At 39.9% G+C, this 17,393-nt stretch overlaps 2 non-coding genes across 2 annotated transcripts; both read left to right on the plus strand.

Moving 5' to 3' along the window:
• The first annotated feature begins 4,709 nt into the window (after window positions 1-4,709).
• LOC141610356 (small nucleolar RNA R71) lies at window positions 4,710-4,816 on the plus strand. The gene has a single exon (XR_012528260.1). It is a non-coding gene; the product is annotated as a small nucleolar RNA R71 (small nucleolar RNA).
• A 12,099-nt stretch (window positions 4,817-16,915) lies between these two features.
• LOC141609692 (small nucleolar RNA R71) lies at window positions 16,916-17,024 on the plus strand. Its single transcript, XR_012527611.1, has one exon. It is a non-coding gene; the product is annotated as a small nucleolar RNA R71 (small nucleolar RNA).
• The last annotated feature ends 369 nt before the right edge of the window (window positions 17,025-17,393 follow it).

Here is a 17,393-nt window from a genome sequence, read left to right on the forward strand (position 1 = left end):
CAAGGACGCTCGGATTGTCTTTGGGCTGACGGACGGATTGTTGACAATCCGCTCGGATTGTCGATCAAAGATAGTAACTTCTTCTTTTCTTCCCTTTTCTTCATAAATTCCTTGGGGATTTCCTTGGGGACTCAAGGATCTTTCCTCAACATTGCTCTTCTACTATGATATGTACAAAGGCCTTCTAATCTTGTCTCTCCTTGATGCTTGGTCATTGAATTCGATCAATTTAGTCTCGTTTTGCCATGAAAATGCAAGATTCTTACTCCTTTCCTACCAAGGGATCAAAATCTCAAAGAATATGCAAAACAAAGAACTAAAGATAAGAAATGACCCAAATAAGCACTAAAAAGCATGGAAACAAGGCTAATTCGGGGGCTAAATATGCGCCAATTATGGTCACATCAAATATCCCCAAACCGAACCTTTACTCGTCCCGAGTAAAGAGGTGACAAAGACTAGGACCAATACTAACCTATCCTAATAATATAGCCGATATGAGACAATTAGCGGGTCTCACTCCGCCCCTTCAACTCACAACAAGACATCCATGAGGTAGGATGCCTTCTTGCAACCCACTTGAACTTGTGAATCATAGTATGCATATCAACAAGATGGCCACCCTCCTTTGCTTTGTACTTGTTATCCTTATTGAAGTTAGGATCAAAGTGCTTAGCTAGGACCGTGACTAGGCCGCCATTGACAATAACGGTCGTGCCCTTCTTCCCACTATCGATGTTGAGCCATCTATCTACCAAGAGCCTCAAAGAATTGTAAGGCTTGGTGTGTACTCTTCCAATATTCAAAGCCGATTCAAGAAGGATAAAATCAAGTTTGGTGAAATGGTTTGTATCTTTCCTTGCAATAATTGTGTTTCCTATGACCTTGTGCCATACTCTTATGCCCGGATGGTGGACTAAAAGAGCACGACTCGCATGAAAGTCCTCAAATTTCCTTCCGGAAATAGCCTTCCAAAGAGGGTCGGGGTCATACTTTCCATAACTCTTAAAATATCTCGATTCATCACTAAGACCCAAGATTCCACTCAATTCCCCAAAGGAAATGCATCTACTAACATTAGCTAGACGAAACTCGAGATTCTCTCTTCTCTCAACTTTGGTGACTTTCAAAGAACTCAAAAATTCCAAGGTAAGGGAGGGGTATGTCAATTCCTTTGTTTCAAACAATTTCTTCAACCCCATGGCTATGAAAAAGGCTCTAGTTTGCTCAAGAACACCCAATTTTTCTAAGGTATCTTCACATATGAATTTGGTGGATTGTAATGATTTCATAGCAAACTTGACAAAGGTATTTCTATGGGTATCGGAAATAAAAGTTACCTCCGGATAATGCAAAAGTTGATTAATTACCGGAGTAGAAGGTGTTGTTGCTCCCATAGAAGGTTGTTGTTGTTGTTGCACTTCCAAGTTTGGTGTTGCTATCACCATAACCAATGCTTTCTTTGTTTGAAGAGCCTTTTGCCTTTGTGAGAGTGCCTTAGCCTTTGGTGCCTTTGTTGCCTTTGTTGCTCCCTTAGTCCTTGCCATTGATGAACTAACCAAGAAAAGAATGAAAAATCTTCAATTTGTAGTATGCCCAAATCGATTTGAAGGTGAAAGGCTTTGCCTTTATGAAAACAAAAATCGACTCAAAGGTTGAAGATTTTGTGCTTGGTTTTGATTTTTGTTGAAGGAGGAGTGATTAATTTGTTGTTGGAAGGATGGTTTGATTTGTTTTTGTTGAATGTTGTTGAGGGTTTTTGTTTTTATGATGGAGAGGATGAGGGTTTTGATGTTATGGGTAGTGTTTATGAATGAATGAATGAATGAATGAAGGTGGGAGGGGTTTTAAAGAGGCCGAAAATTTCGAATCTGCAGGGGCAATCCGTGCGGATTCTGCCCAATCCGTTCGGATTCTGCTCTTTTTGAACTTTGCAAAGCTCGCCTAAAGACGGGCGGATTTGTGACAATCCGCTCGGATTTGCTGAACACGGGACGGGCGGATTTGCTCAAAGACGGACGGATTTCTGTCCAGAGAAATTTGCTTGTTTTCCTCAGCTTCAAAGACGGACGTCTTTCTCCCAGGACGGACGGATTCTTCAAGACGGGCGGATTTTCAGAAATCCGCTCGGATTCTTTAACAGTCAAGAAAATTTCAAAATTCAGCTCAGTTCAAGACGGGCGTCTTTTCGGGGCGTTCGGATTACATAAGACGGGCGGATTCTTGGGAATCCGCTCGGATTCTTCCTCTGTGTACACGGATTCAGTTCCACCCGTGCACAGCGCATTTCCCTTATCATTCTTTCATTCTTTCTTCAAGTCTTGTGTTCTTCATTGTGGGGGCACTACTAAGGCATGGATAGCCTAGGCAATTGACATCCCCACACTAAGGTAAAGCACTACACATCAATTGAAATTGTTAGTCCCTCCCTCACTTCTCTCTTACATGACAATTATTTTGATCAAAGTAAATAAAAATCCAAAGATGACAAAATGCAATACAAGAATTGAAATGTAAGTTAGGGAGTTAGAAATATTTACAAGTGGTGGTTTAGGGAGGACTCCACCAAACTCTCATTCTTGATGAGATGTCAAGGGGGCATGTCCAAGGTGTTGTTGATGTTGCTCAACACCTTGAAGAAGTAATCAAAGGCTTGTTCATTATCATGGTAGAGGTTCTCAATGGACCGTGGCCCTTGTTGTTGATCATGATCGATGGCCTGTCCAATGTAGGGATTAAAAATCCCTTCAAATTCGTCGTCCCAAAGACCACAAACTTCATTGAGTTGATCATTGAAAATCTCTTGCTTAGATGGAGACAACTCTCCCAATTTCTTCTCTTGGCCAATGAGGCCATCCTCTTCTTCCTTGGTTGATTTTGATGAGCTTTGCAAGCTCTCCTTGTCACAATTCACTTGCTCTTTGAATGGAGCATCTTCAATTTTCTTCTTCCATTGGAGTTCCGATTTCTTCCTTTCATCCTTTCGGCTATAATGATCAATCATGAAACATGGTTCATGCAAACGAGGAGCTCTCATAGTCTTATCAAGATTAAAAGTTATGCTTTCATCTCCCACTTCTAGAGTGAGCTCACCATGTTTCACATCAATCACCGCACCGGCGGTGTGTAGGAAAGGTCTTCCTAGGATGATTGGAATGTTGGAATCTTCCTCCATATCAACAATGACAAAGTCCACCGGGATGAAAAACTTCCCAATTCGCACGGGGACATCTTCCCATATCCCTAACGGTGTCTTCGTCGATCTATCGGCCATTTGGAGTGTGATGTTGGTGCATTTAAGCTCTCCCATCCCCAACCTTTTACTCACCGAGTATGGCATGACACTCACACTAGCCCCTAGATCACATAAGGCTTTGTTGATCGTCGTGTCGCCAATGGTACACGGTATTGAGAAGCTTCCCGGATCCTTTAACTTCGGAGGTGAACTCCCTTGAAGTATTGCACTACTCACCTTAGTGAAGGCGATAGTCTCAAGTTTTCGGATCGACTTCTTCTTTGTGAGGATATCTTTCATGTACTTCGCATAGGCCGGAACGTGATTAATTAATTCCGTGAAAGGAATTGAGACTTCTAAATTCTTCACAATTTCCATGAACTTTCCAAGTTGATCATCAAATTTGGGCTTGGCTTGACGACTTGGAAAAGGAAGTCTAATCACAATGGGCTCCTTCTCCTTGGCCTTGTCTTCATTTTTCTTTGAACTTTCTTCTTTTGATGATTCTCCATCTTTGGAGTTTTGCACAATTTCTTCCTTTTCACTAGCTTCCACAACTTCATCCTCAACTTGCTTCTTTGGTGCTTCATACCTTGTGCCACTTCTCAAGTGAATAGCACTAACCGTTTCATGTCTTGGGGGATTACCTTGAGGCGGTAATTGCCCCTTTTGTCTTTGTGAGTTTGAAGATGCTAGTTGAGTCAATTGGGTTTCCAACATCTTGGTGTGAGCTAGAATGTTGTTGATTGTGGTTTCCTTTGCTTGGCTATCCTTTTGCATTTGATTGAAGAACTCTTGTTGATTTTTTTGCATTTGAAGGACCGCTTTTTGCACATCAAAACCTTGGTCACTTTGTTGGTTGTATGGATTTTGGTTTTGGTAGCCTTGGTTTTGATTGTAAAAGGGTCTTTGATTTTGATTTCTCATGGGTGGTGGGGTGTATGTTGTTTGCGGATTTTGGACGTTTTGGCTTTTATATGAGAGATTCGGATGGAACTTGGTATTTTCATTGTAAAAATTGGAGTAAGGGGTGCCACTCTTGTATGCTTGGAAAGCATTTACTTGTTCATTTGTTCCCCTACACTCACTTTGATCATGACCTAAAGTACCACAATTCTCACATATCCCATTTGGGATTGATGAAGATGCCGTCATGGCATTGACATGATGCTTTGGTGATTTTGAGACTTCTTCAAGTCTAGCCATTGCTTTCTCGAACTTCAAGTTGATAGTATCGATATGGGAGCTAAGTTGAGCACTCAATTGAGTAACGGCATCCACTTCGTGCTTTCCTCCTCTAGTAGCCTTGCGAGGCCTACTATATTGTGAGTTATGGATTGCCATCTCTTCAATTTTGCTCCAAGTTTGGTTGTCATCAACCTCGGTGAACATCCCATTCGATCCCATATTAAGGATATTTCTTGAATCTTCATAAAGTCCGTTCCAAAATTGTTGTACCAAGAACCATTCGCTAAGTCCATGATGAGGACATGAGCGACAAATTCCCTTGAACCGCTCCCAAGCTTCATACAAAGATTCTTCATCCCTTTGCTTAAAACCCGTAATTTGAGCTCTTAGCATGTTTGTCTTTTCCGGTGGGTAGAATTTTTTGTAGAAAGCTAGAGCTAACTTCTTCCAAGAATCTATTCCATGGGTGGCCTTATCAAGGCCTTTCAACCATTGTTTGGCGGTGCCAATTAGAGAAAAAGGAAATAAGACCCATCGAATTTGGTCTTGAGTCACACCGGTTTGAGAAATCGCATCACAATAATCGCAAAAAGCCTCCATATGAGAATGAGGGTCTTCACTAGGCAACCCTCCAAATTGGCTTCTTTCAACTAATTGGATAAAGGCGGATTTGGCAATAAAATTCCCGGTTAAATGTTGTGGTGTGGGAGTACCATTGGGTGGGTTCTCCTCGGTGGGTACGGAGTGTGACGAGAATTTTGGCATTGTAGGTGGATTTTGTGGGGTATTGTGTAATGGGTTTTCTTCTCCTTCTATTGCGAAAGGATTGACAAACTCACTAGTGGGTTGAACAACTTCACCAACACCTCTCAAATTCCTCCTAACAAGGCTCCTATTGTTCGTCAAGGTTCTTTCGATTTCACGGTCAAAAGGTAACAAATCACCTTGTAACCTTCTAGACATGCAAAATATCAAACAACTCGAAAACAATTAGAACAAACCTTGAGGAGTTTTACTTCCTCAAGGCGAAGAAAGACACAACTAATAACAATAAAAAGAAATCTAAATCAAACAAACACCGTCCCCGGCAACGGCGCCATTTTTTGATGCGATCCCGCTAAGTGTTCACAAATTAAGATGTGGTCGTTGGTCACGGTCGAATCAAAACACAATTTATAGCTCTACAAACAACTCTACAATTAGTAAAGAGGCAAGTAAAGGTCGGATCCCAAGGGACGGGAGTTGAAATGAGATTTCTATTGTAACTAGTGGTGTCTAAGGGGTGTCACAAATTGGGTTGATGTAGAAGGTTACTAAACTAGAATAGCAATGAAAATAAACAAGCAAGATGAATTAAAGGGGTGTAAACAATTGATTACAGGCACTAGGGTGTCATGGGATCATAGGGGAATCATGGGATATGATCATACAAACATGTTCTCAAATTATAAGCAAGCAATTATTGTTGTGATGGATTGAGTTGGGTTATATCTTACAATCCTAGGAAAGTTTGGGTCCCGGAGCCGAATCGATTAGATTGTACAACACCTACAAGTCGACTTAATCTTCCCTACTCAACAACATGCATGGTCTAATGAGACTCGAGTTGAGCTATGTCTTACAAGTCTCATTGAAAAGATAGAAGATGATAGTAAATGCAAGGATTCATAGGCTTAGCATTTCATCAAATATAACATGTGCATGAGTTGAGATCAAAACAAGCAAGCAAATAAAACATGAAAGCATATTAATTTAAGCATGAATCATTCCCCATGTTGGTTTCCCCTAATAACCCATTAACCCTAGCTAAGAGACTACTCACTCATCATCATGTTGATCATGCTAGCAAGGTTGTCAATCATACCAACAATATGAAACATGATGAATAAATGAAAGTAATTAACAATAATTAAAAAGGGATTAAGAGATTATACCTACTAATGATTCCAATAATAAAGCAAAGATAAAAGAAGTACTTGATGTTTGATTGAGAGGTTGTCAATCTCCCAATAATAACCCAAATAATCTTCAATTACCCAAAATAAAGGATGAACAAGAGAGAGATTAAAGAACTAAGACTTGGATTAAAACTTGATTAATACTTGATTACAATATTAAAGAGATATTTGATTGATATTAACTACACTAAATATTGATAAGAAGAACATGCTCCTCTATTTAGACTAATGGGGTATTTATAGTGAAAATTAGGGAGGATGCATTAGGGTTAACTAAGGGCTAAACTAGTAATTACACTTTTTAAGTTGAGGAAGGAGGACCCGGTATTTTTGGAGAGAAGGGCTTCTCTTTTCGTAGCTTGAAGAAGACAATCCGTGCTGTGAAGAAATCCGGGCGGAATAGGGTCGGGACGGGCGGATTGCACCGTTGGAATCCGAGCGGATTCTGGGGAATCCGGGCGGATTGTTGAGGGGAATCCGAGCGGATTCAGAGCAAGGACGCTCGGATTGTCTTTGGGGCTGGACGGACGGATTGTTGACAATCCGCTCGGATTGTCAGTCAGCATAGTAACTTCTTCTTTTCTTCCCTTTTCTTCATAAATTCCTTGGGGGTTTCCTTGGGGACTCAAGGATCTTTCCTCAACATTGCTCTTCTACTATGATATGTACAAAGGCCTTCTAATCTTGTCTCTCCTTGATGCTTGGTCATTGAATTCGATCAATTTAGTCTCGTTTTGCCATGAAAATGCAAGATTCTTACTCCTTTCCTACCAAGGGATCAAAATCTCAAAGAATATGCAAAACAAAGAACTAAAGATAAGAAATGACCCAAATAAGCACTAAAAAGCATGGAAACAAGGCTAATTCGGGGGCTAAATATGCGCCAATTATGGTCACATCAGTGTGACCTTAAGGGATCAACTGACCACCACCGTACTACGACAGTAACGTCAAACTCTAGCAAGCCAACATTACTGATTAATGTTGATCAGTTGATTATATAAATGAATCATCCCTTACGTATTCTTCTTACGATATTTAATTATGATTTTAAATCATATGATCGCACTATCGTTGAGGACACATACTCCAACGGATTTTTCATATTATAATTGCAAAAGAGGTTTTCTACGGGACATGCAGCTATTGCATCAATTACTGTCTTACATATGTTTAATTTACCTTATCTGAATAAAGTAAAATCAATAACACACGTTTGATTCTTAAATCAAATGTACTCTTTGTTTCTTCATAAGAAACAAAGTATATTGTTGTGTATATGTTTGATTTCCAAACTGCACACTCTATTTGATGCTTCATAAGCAACAAAGTACTCATTTTAGTTGTAAAATTAGTCATAGTGTCGTACTTGAAACCATTTCAGCGCATAATTACTTTCATTTAAACAAAATGTGTCCATATTACAATAAAGAACCATACTTGTCTATTTGAAATTGATATCAATGTAACCAACTTACAATGATTATTTATCAGGTTGTCCATAATAGTCATCAAGACTAGATTGTTATCCACGCTCGTCATACGAGTACATAAACAACATCTTTGTAAGTCTCATTAAGACAACAAAATGTCGTTTCCTTAATATGTATGTCATTAACATACCAAACAAATTCTAAAAAGATGAGAGAGAAAGTTAGAGAGAAAAAAACCCAAAAAACTCGTCTCCTCTCAATCTAATAAACCCTAATTCACGCAAAAGATGGTTAAAATAAGAAAAAATTCTAAAAATCCAAAAAATACGAATTCTAATAAGCGATCAACAGGCTCTGCGTCGATGATTAAGTTTGAAGTTTTGGAATCTCTAGATGAGGAACCGGTGGGGGAAGATATCTCTAAGGAGGAGGAGGAACAGGTGATTATACCTTTGGATCTTACTCAGACGATGGTCTCAATACCGAAAGAGGGTGATTTTGTTGGAGAACATGCTGGGGCCTGGACGGAGGTCATACGGAGGAAGAAAACGCCTTCTTCGGCTTCTCTACACACGCCTGCTAACTCTGGTAAGATTGCCCTACAATTATCTGAAGCTGATGTTTTACCTGAGATCAACTATTGGGCGTCTTCATTATATGGGTACATTATGGGGACTAATCCACCTTGGAATATGGTCTCTGGGTACCTTAAACGTATATGGAAGAACTATGATGTGTATCTCGTTTATGCCAAATGGAATTTTCAGTGTTAGATTTAAAACTGTGGAGAAGATGAAAGAGGTGGTGAAATCTGGACACTTTATGTTTGATAACAAACCCGTCATCATTAATGAGTGGACACCTGATGTTGATTTGGTTAAAAGTAATGTTCAAACTGTCCCTATTTGGCTTAAGTTTTCTTGATTGGACTTAAAATTCTGGGGGATTGACTGTCTGAAAAAGATTAGTGGGCTTATAGGGGATTTTGTCCGCTGTGATGAGGCCACTTCCCATAAGACATTCCTTGGCTATGCTAGGATGTTGGTTGATGTTCAGGTGGATCAATATTTCCCAGATACTATTCAGTTTAAGTATGAGAAGGTTAAGGCTTATGTAGTTAAGGTTGAATATGACTGGGTGCCTGTCAAGTGTGTCCAATGCAATGGTATAGGTCACAGTAAAGACCAGTGTAGAAAGAAAAAAGATGTGGTGAAAGTTAAACAGGTGTGGTAGAGAAAGGCTGTCCAACCTGTTGAAGTGAAAGTTGTGGATAAGGGTAAAGCTCCTCTAGTGCCTGCCACCCCTATAGGGCCTAGAGCTTCTGTTATCCGAACTCCGGCTGGTATAATCACTATAATAATGAGACAAGATGGCAGTGGACCATCTCAGATAAATCGTGGTAACACTTTTTTGGATGCCTTAAATATGGCTACTATCAGACCTACATAGATGAGGAGAATGGATACTGGGACTGGAATAGGAGGTGTTCTTGATAATGGTTAATTTTGGTTTTTGGAATATCAGATGACTCAATAGCCTGAATAAACAAAAAGAAATAAAATGGTTTTTACATAATAATAATTTGGGGCTATTTGTAACACCCCCATTTATTCAGGAGCCTTTAGCTAGACATTCTCAAATAAATAGAACTGTTACCATCTCGGTTTCCCGAGGTAGTGAATAACAAAGTCCAACTCACCAAAGTACTTTAAATTAAAACTTTAATGATTACATGTTTATTACAACTTAATCCAACTTAAAACTTAATATAAAATAATTACAACTCGCAGCGGAAATAAATAAAGTGTTATAATTATTCTATGTGATCTAGACTTCAACTATGGTCCAAGTCGAGCTCTCATCCCAATGCTCCCGAGTCAGCCAATCTTTAGTACCTGTCAAATCTACTCCCCATAAAACGGTTCACCGCAGGTGTTCACGAATACACAGTCAACCACGAGGTTGAGTAGGATAAAATACATTAAAATAACCAATGCCTCATAACTGTCAATATTCCAATCTTAACTGTTCACATGTCACATCTAGACATTAACTATCCACGTTATCCACCAGAGACAAAGCCTGGGGCCTTCAAATTATTCACACACGTTATCCACCAAAGACTAAGCCTGGGGCAGTCCAATCATTCACACACATTATCCACCACAGACTAAGCCTGAGGCAGTCCAATCACCACTCACATTATCCACCAGAGACTAAGCCTGGGGTAGTCCAATTCTCATAAACCATTCCACAAAATAATCGTATAAAATATACACAATTCCAACAACTGACAATATTAATCACTCAATTAACTTAATTAAATAAGCAGTCATAACCAATCATCCTTCCGATAACATCCATCCATAAAACACGGAAAATAGATATAGTTGAGTAGATTATCCTACCTTTTAAGTAAATCCAATTAACGCAGCTAAATCCGATTTAAAGAATTCCTTCAACGAAACCGTCGCCTAACAAATATAATAACTATAATTATTAATTACTCGAATCTTATGAATCAATTACATCAATTATATAACTAATTATTCAATTAATATGGATTTATTGTAATTCTAATTCCCAACTCACAAAACCCGACACTTAACCCCAACAATAACAGGCAGACTGGACCCACCATAATTAACTAATCCTTGTAGCATTCCTAACCTCATCGCACGACAACAACACAATACAACACCTACCACCAGCTCCACCACGAATCACCACCACCAGGTCAGCCACCACTCGACTGCTGTCAACAACACCCACAACCCTTACTAGCTACGCCATTAGACACGGCTTAAACCGACGTCCTAACCACAATCACCAACAACAAGCAATACCGACATCGAACACTTACTCGACAACTAACACAAACCCCCATCAAACCACCACACGTACCCCCAATAGCCTCCACCGTGGTCTCCTCTGACCCACGGTGGTGCCACCAATAGAACCCTAGCCAAAAATCGTGGTCAAGCCGAGGTAAGGTGGTCTTAGGTTCAGCTATTACACGGTTTACTACAAAACCCCCAACAACCAACACCCATCCTGCGTACTTCCAGCCAACCACCCACCAAGACACCACCTTTGTCCACCCTTACACCACCCCAAACACCGACAACACCACCTGAACCATACCGACCCCGAGTTGGTCCCACACGACTCACGAAAAGGGTAAGTAACTGATACCCATCGTAAGGTGTCAAAAATAATATTTATAAATCCGAACTAAGACTATAGATAGTGATAGTAAGGGTCGAACCACAGAGAGACAAGATCAATTCTATTTGCTATTTTAATCTATTGAAGTAACAATTATGGGGAGGGTTTGTGAATTGGTTTAGAACTAAATTGCAAGTAAAATAAAAAGTGTTGTAAAAAGATGAAAACAATAGTAGAGAAATAGCTAGAACGATCGGTTCACTATAGTTTCGACGGCATTAATCTAAAGTAGGTCCGATACGGGTACGGTAGTCGGGTAAGTGACAGGTCCTCTCGGTCCACTCTCAACAGGAAACGCCCTTTCGGCCCGAGTTCCCTCCCTAAATCACACTAACTAACTTTCGCTCTGGTCAGTGTAACTAAGTCTAAAACTTCTATCTCCTTTCGGTCTCAAGAAACTTCTTTCGCCCTTCGGTCTCAAGGGTAGACTAATTATCATAGTTTTTAGGTCTATTCTATTCTAATCTCTCGATCTAGGTCTAGAATTCGCAAGTCAATTAACAATTCTCCTTTTGGTCTCCTCGTTAAATATAGCAATTAAATAACTATCATAAAGAAATTACCGACCTAAACAATCCTACAACATCCTAAGCTGTCTACACCATAGATCCCCTCACATTCTAGCGAAGGAAATCTAGCTACTCATATTGATAATTGAAATAACAATAAGATGCGTATAAATTAAATAAGAAGACATAGCAATTGAATTGAATAAATCAAAAGGCATAAAACAAATTAACTAAAAGCAATAACTAATAACAACAATTAAACAAGAAAGCAAAAGAGTAATTATTGAAAGATTAAGAGTAGAAATTACAAATAAAATTGGAAGAAGAAGAAGAAGAAGCAACGAAGAGCCGCCCCAAGCAACATCCAAACAACGTAATGTCTCCAACTGAGTAAAAGAATGATAATCCCCTAGGTCTTAGTAGTCTCTCTTATATATATTAAGAGATATTATTATTTCCTAAATAAATAAAAGATAAGACTAAATACTAAGTCTCGCGCAAACAAATCTCGCTGCAGCATAAACTGGTCGATCGACCACAAGACCCAGTCGATCGACTGAGCATAGCTGAACAGTAGCTTCTGATCTTATTTAAGAATCGTGCTCTGGTCGATCGACCATAGGCATCAGTCGATCGACCAAAGGTGTTGTACAGTAGTGCATTCTGACGAATTCTACAGCGCGCAACGATCTTAAAAGAGCTGCCATTTCCTCGTTACTTGGTCAAATCAGGCGTTCTACGCGGCGTTGGAAAGCTAAGAGGATAAGCTTTCACCTCCAATTTGAATCACTCGATTATCAGCTTTAGAACGCGAGATATAGCCATTTGAAGCAGGCTGCAGTAATGTCAAGCGATTCTTTGCTTGATAACTTCTTGTAACTTGTACGCACCCATGCTTTTACTATGTCCAGGGCCTTGAAACGTGCACCAAGATCATTCCTCAAGCTTTCCCTTCATGTCAAATGCTATGCTAAACACTTTGGGACGGATTTGGCTCATTATCTACTAAATTCCGCAATAATCTGCAATATTACATAAAAAGGCGGAAGTCGACGAAAAGGGGCAAATAGTAGAATAAACCACTAATAATAGACATAAAATGCGTGGAAATAAAGATGTAAAACGTCATATTATAGACACGCATCAAACTTCCCCAAACCAAACCTTTGCTTGTCCCCAAGCAAACTAAATGCAAAACTAAATCTTGATAGGAAGGAGCAAAACATGGACAAACTGAAAACCGTCTACTTAAACCAATTTAATGCATATGAATCAACTACTAATAGCGCAATGTAAAGCAAATAAATTTATGCATATTCCAAAAAGATGTTGAACTTTTGACCTTGCAAGACTTTCAAAATTGGACTCTCCCGGGTCACGCTTCTCTGAACAAAGCAAATGGTAAGCAAATATATGTGTAAGAGAGAAGGAAATAAGAGTCGCTCACCTAAACTACGACCGACATAATCGTGCATGTAATATAGTATGATAAGTAATTCTAGCTACCGTGCACATACATTCCAACCAATCAAAGTCCATCACATGTCGAATACTTGCAAAGTTTTGGATAAGTGAGGCTATGGGTAAGAAGGGGCAAAACGATATGGGAATGAGAGGGTAAGTAGCCAAGCTAGCATCCTATCAAACCGAATAAAACATCCACTTCTACTCAATAAATAAGCTCAAATGCCTTAGTCAATATGGCATACAAATCACTAATCCAAACTCAATACTCCTCATAAAATATAAAGCAAACATAGGAGTAAACTTTTTTTTTTCTTTGCCGTTTCTTTTTCTTTTGTTTTCTTTTTTTTTTTGTTTTTTTTTCTTCGGCAGTCACTATTTTTCAAATTTTCTTTTTTTTTCTTTTTCTTTTCTCTTTCATTCATTACCAACTTCATAGAGTGCAAATCGAGCCAAAATTGATACAATATAACGAATACCACTAAAACTACTAAACTAGCTCAGCAAAGGGTAGGCTTAGTTTATGGATTGTAGCTAAAGGGTCAACTGGCAATTTTTGGCTAATGTGGAGCTAATGGGTAAAATGAATAAAAGGGATTTTCGCAAGCATTCTTCAAACATGCAATACCAACCACTAACCCGAATGTATGCAGGCAAAAAGAAATTAAATGTCATACTTGTGCAAATTAATGTTACACAATATGCAGGGAGTAACTACTCACAATCCTAAATGAAACTGGTCATGAATGACACCAGTTTATAAAGCTCTAATTCCTTAGAAAGTTTTGTAGTTTGCCAAAATTTCAAGTCAAGTCTACTAGTTCAACAAATTTTGAAACAAAATTCGAGATATTGCAAAAACTTTTACTTAAAGATGTGAAACAATTCAAGGCTTAAGCAAATAGACAGTTAACAGCAATGAAAAACTCCAATCCGACTCAACCTAAAATGCAAAAATAAACGTGATTTTTTTTGAAAATTTTAAATTTTTAATGATTATTCTGAAAAATAAGAACAATGCATGCAGAAATGTAATAAATATGAATGCAAAACAAATGCAAATGCAGACTCAAGGATGCATTACCCTCCCCAAACCAAATCGGACAATGTCCTCATTGGACCAACTACTACCTAACAGCAAGCAACAGCAGCAGCATATAAGAGGGCGGTAAAAATGCAAACTAAACTAAAGGAGATAAAATAAAATGGAGTAGGAAACTCACAAGATATAACCTCCCCAAACCAGACATGAAACGGGGGAGATAAAAGCAATCATGATACAGCAGGGATCACGAGCATACATCGTCGCGGCAACAGCAGGGGCCACAATAGAATAGAAGCACTAGCAGTGAATCACGTCAATCTAACTCTGCAATAACTTGAGTTCTAATTAGCAAATATACAATAAAGCAAACCTCCCCAAACCAATTCCCGACAAAAGGGAATTGCAATAAATCAGATAAAAGTAGGGAGAAAGAACTCAAAAACCAAAACCGAAATATGTCCAAAGACAACTTAGATAAACTAAACTAATACTAAAACTAATCGTCCTAATAAAGAAATAAATAGTCCAACAGAAACCGAAATTACAAAATAAATACAAGCTGAATAGCACTACGGCTCAACGGCAAGATACCCCAAAGTAGGGTACTTGACTAAAAGAGGTCCTTTCAGCAGTATGGACCGCTACTCTAGGCTTCCAGACAACAGGCCTAGTCAGAGGAAGGGTATCCGGTGTCGTATAAGCTATGGCACGCTTCTTCACTTTGCCCGGCCTATTTTTCTCAACAGCCGGCTCGAATTCCGTTTCACTAGTATCACCTGGATCTCCTATGCCCTCTCTGCCATGACCTGCAGCAACCGAAATAACAGCACGGTCCTCCAATTTGCTCCCAAGCTGGGGCGGAGGTGTCAATACAGCAGAATATAACTCAGTACTAGCAATAGGAGGATCCGTAATAGGATCTATAAAGGATATGGCGTCACAAGGCTTGACTTGCATCGGTGCCTTATGAACGCCGGTCTGGTAAAGGGTCAAATTTTCATCCCCTACCTGCACAGTCATGGTCCTACCCCCGAAATCCATCACTACACCAACAGTGCATAAGAATGGTCGTCCTAAAATGATAGGAGTGTGTCGTTCTTCGGGAATATCCAAAACCAAAAAGTCAACGGGAATAAAGAGTTTCCCAATCTGCACAGGTATGTCCTCTAAAATACCTATTGGCCGTGATTGGGTACGGTCGGCCATCTGCACGGTAATATCAGTAATACGAAATTTAGTGAAGCCAAGTCTCCTAGCAAGAGACAACGGCATAACACTTACACTAGCCCATGTATCACATAGGGCGTTATCAACTATATGGGTCCCAATATAGCAAGATATAGAAAAACTACCCGGGTCAAATCGTTTATGAGGTAGCTTATTTCGAAGATGGGCAGTGCCCTTTGCAGTGAAAGCTACTACATGAAGATCCTCTATATGTCGTTTACGGGATAAAGTATATTTCATAAATTTCATATAGGAAGGTACCTGGGTAATTAAATCAATGAAAGGAACGGTTACCTCAAGACCCTTGACAACCTCCAAAAACTTGTCGAACTGACGCTCCAACTTTGCATTTTCTAAATGCTCCGGATACGGGACCGCAACGCTTGTCGTAGGATCAACAATATTCAGCGTCCGAATGTTCAAAACCTCCGTCAAATCATCAATAAGTATAGAGTCATGCAGATTAATTGACAAATTTGTGTTCTGCCCAGGTACATTGGTCGATCGAATACAATCCGCAGGTCGATCGACCATTTTCTGTTGTTCCTTGCTCGATCGAGGACAGTACTCCTCTCGATCGAGATCTTCTCCAACCATGGATCCCGATCGAACACAAAGGTCCATTCGATTAGACTTATCAGCTGCACTTTTATTCGATCGAATGTCAGGACCCATTCGATCGAAGTCATCTTCTCCAAAAACCATTCAATTGAGTAATGCAAGGCTCTTGATCGAATTTTTCGCACAGCGTAGCAACAGAAACAGAGTCTGAGGGTCTGTGAACAGTAGCAACTATACTTGCAGCATCTGAAACAGAGTAAGAAGGGCACAGTGCAGTGGCAGGAATACTCGAAGGGCTATCGACAGCAGCCATGGATGGCTCGAGCACTTGATAAGACGGAACAAAGTCAGTTTCTTGCAATTGTAATGGTGAAACTTCATTCAGTACAGGGTCCACGGTCGATCGACCATCATGTGCAGTCGACCGACTGACGGAGCTGGGTGCCAAAAGTTCCTGATTGTCAGGCGCTTTTTCATTGACAGAGGCGGTGGTCGGTCGACTATGGTGGCTGGTCGACCGACTGCTTGTACTGGCAGTTGCTTTTGTTTTCGCACCATAAAATAAATTCGATTCTTCACTATTTCCCGAGTCATTCCCATCCTTTTTAGGTCCGTTATTTGAAAACCCGCTGCGGAGGTCCTCAAATTTGCTTGAAGAATTAACGACTTGATTAGCCACTAAATTTGCCAACTGATTTTCAAAATTTCTATCTTGCTCAATCCTAGCTTCTTGCATTTTCATTATTTGAGCCGAAAGAGTTTGGACTAACGTTCTCAATTCCGCAGCTTTATTTATTTGATAAACGGGAGCATTCTCAAGCGTTTCGAACCGGGTATTAATAGAAGCTTCAAGCGCCGCAACAGTACTCGTTTCAACTCTTTGTTTTGGCGAATTCCCACGCGAACTCCCAAACTCAGCTCTATGGACTGCCATCTCCTCAATAGTGTTCCAACCTTTATTCTGACCAGTGTTATTTTGGAACCTACCATTCGCAGCTGCATCCAGGATAACCTTGTAGTCATCATATAAAGAATTGTAGAATAAGTTGCAAATGTACCACTGCTGGAAACCGTGGTGAGGGACAAACCGGACCAAACTCTTGAAACGTTCCCATGCTTCACAAAATTCCTCATCGGGTCCTTGCTGGAAATTTGTAATTTTGCTTCTCAAGGCATCAGTCTTTGCGAGTGGGAAGTATTTTTTGTAGAAAGCTAATGCTAGAGATGTCCAATCTGTGACTCCAGCTGCTACCCTATCAAGGTAGCGGTACCAATCTCGCGCCGAATCCTTCAAGGAGTATAAGAACATCATCCCCTTTACTTCATCTTGGGTCACCCCAGCCGGTACAGGTATGGAACAACAGTAGTCTGTGAAAATTTCCATATGCTTCAAAGGATCCTCGTCTGGTAGACCGACAAACTGATTTCGCTCCACTAAATCGATATAGGAGGAACGGAATTCGAAATGACCATGAGTGGGGTGGGCAAATCGTATCCCTTTGGAACATGCTGCACTTGTGGCTGAAGATTATCATATATTGTAGT

The sequence above is a fragment of the Silene latifolia genome, chromosome 10 (assembly GCF_048544455.1).
Source record: "Silene latifolia isolate original U9 population chromosome 10, ASM4854445v1, whole genome shotgun sequence".
Lineage (NCBI taxonomy): Eukaryota > Viridiplantae > Streptophyta > Magnoliopsida > Caryophyllales > Caryophyllaceae > Silene > Silene latifolia.